Raw genomic sequence first — 2139 nt, forward strand, 5'->3', positions numbered from 1 at the left:
GCATAATAGCGTATTTTACCGTCTCAAAAAAGAAATGAATAAATAGTAAAACATGGAGCCTGCCATGTTTACCGTCTACTTTAATCCCGTCATTGTTTTCCATCAGCTATTGAGATTCTTGTGATCTGGCTCCAGCCTACCTTTGCTCTCTTGTATCTTGCTTCTCTCTACACCCCTTACACTGGGCCAAATGAGCAAGCACGTTGTTTGCCCTGCACACTCCCATCTCCGTACCTCTCTTTGGGCTGATCCTGTTTTCTGTTGCCTGACATGCACTGTTCCCAGCCTCTCCTCTCTTCCTCATCTATGTGAATCCTAATTATCCTTTATAACCTCACTCACGTGCTACCTTTTCCTGAAGATGTCCTTGGACCTTGGATCCCCTACAATGCCCTATCCTTAGTTGAAAATTTCTACCTGCTCTGACTTTTTAATTTATTTGGCTTCTCATAAAATCTCTTTATTTAGAGTCCAAACAAACCAAAGCAGAGAGAAGAGGTGACCTCAAGTTAATCCGTCCACTCACGAGCTGGGTCCCCATGCCTCCGGCTCCAGCCAGCGGGAGCTGCAGACAGGGCCGGGGTCCGTGGCCCCCAGGCACCGCCTCCACCCCGCGCCTGCGCCCAGCACGCTAGGGGCCCGCAGGATGCGACAGCGGATGGGGCGGGGCCTCGCTCCAAAGCAGAGGAAACCCAGGGCGGGACCTGGGGACCGGCCCAGGGCCGGCAGCGCACGCCTACCCGAGGTAGTCGAGGCGGCAGAGGCGCCCGAGAGTCCATACGGTCCGGCCGGCTGAGGTAAAATTTGTAAGCTTGTTGGTGGGGATGCGCTGTCGGGACTCCTCGTGGCCCGAGTCGTCCTCGTCGTCCCCGCCCCAGCTGCGGGCCTCAGCCTGGGCCTCGCCGCCCCGTAGTCGTGCTGGTAGAAGAGGTCCGAGCCCTGGTCGGGCACCGGGCCTGGGTCTTCCCGCAGCACTGGGCCAGCGCGGTGGGACCTTCCTGCCGTCCCGCTCCGCGTCCGCCTTGGTCCCCAGGACCTGCCTCCGGTTCACGTCCGCGTGCTCCCAGTCCTGCCGTCGCTCTCTTCCTGCTTCGTGTGCATCACGGAAGCGTCCACGTTGGCAGGTGGAAACAGTGTTGGGTTCGCTGAGGAGGGAGGTGATGCTCAGGAGATGGTCCTATGTTCTGGGTGGGTTCTGCCGCTCTGAGGGCAGCTCCCCGCTCAGGGGGTAGGAGGTAGTCGAGCGGGGGATGGAGGGTGGAGATGCATACGTCCGCAGCCTCGTAGACGTTGGGGCCCCGCATCTTGGTCAGGAACAGAAAGGCCGGCGGGAAGTAAGGGTAGTCGATGGCGATCTTGAGACGCGCCTTCAAGTAGCTGCCCTCGGAGTAGGTGTTGGGGGGCCCACAGATGGCCACCTCCCATTCAGGTCGCCCTTGTCCACTAGGGTCATCCGAAGCCCTCCACTAGCTCCCCAGCAGCAGCGTCTTGGGCGAGCTGGGCGCCAGCGGCTGGGGGGAGAGGCCGTCTTCCTCCTCTGCACCCCTGGGTGCTCCCCTGCTCTGACTTTTGACATGTGACCCTTTTGTCACAGCAAGTTGGGACCGGCTCTGGAACTGGAATGACAGTGATATTTTGATGTCCTCCCTTTGATGCAACTGTTTTAATCTGGGGATACGTTGATACAACCTATGTAAAACAATTAATGTACATCCTCCCCCCAAATGAAAATATCTTCTGTTTCTGATTATATAACATGCACATACAGTTGACCCTTGAACAACGTGGATTTGAACTGCGTGGTCCACTTATACGTGGATTTCTTTTTCAGTAGCAACTACTACAGTACCACAGGAGTTGCAGTTGGTTGAATCTGAGAATTCAGAACCAGGCATAGAGAGGAACCCCGGATAATGGAGGAGCCACATATACAGAGTGCCCTACTGGGTTCTCTGCACAGCGGGTCGGCACCCTTAACCCCCCAAATTGTTCAAGGGTCAACTGTACTTAGAAATGTGGAAAACCTTAGGACTCACTCCCGTGTGTGTGTGCTGTGCTCTGTGTATGTGTATAATGGAATAAAAGAAAAATAAATTTCCCGAAATAAATTACTGAGTCAAAGAATATACACGATTAAAA

The 2139-nt window shown here is 54.9% G+C and overlaps 1 pseudogene; it reads right to left on the reverse strand.

The window, feature by feature from the left end:
• Positions 1 to 736: 736 nt before the first annotated feature.
• On the reverse strand, positions 737 to 1576 carry LOC114903854 (annotated as a pseudogene).
• Positions 1577 to 2139: the final 563 nt, after the last annotated feature.

The sequence above is a fragment of the Monodon monoceros genome, unplaced genomic scaffold (assembly GCF_005190385.1).
Source record: "Monodon monoceros isolate NGI ecotype Baffin Bay Population unplaced genomic scaffold, NGI_Narwhal_1 Super_Scaffold_21, whole genome shotgun sequence".
Taxonomy (NCBI): domain Eukaryota; kingdom Metazoa; phylum Chordata; class Mammalia; order Artiodactyla; family Monodontidae; genus Monodon; species Monodon monoceros.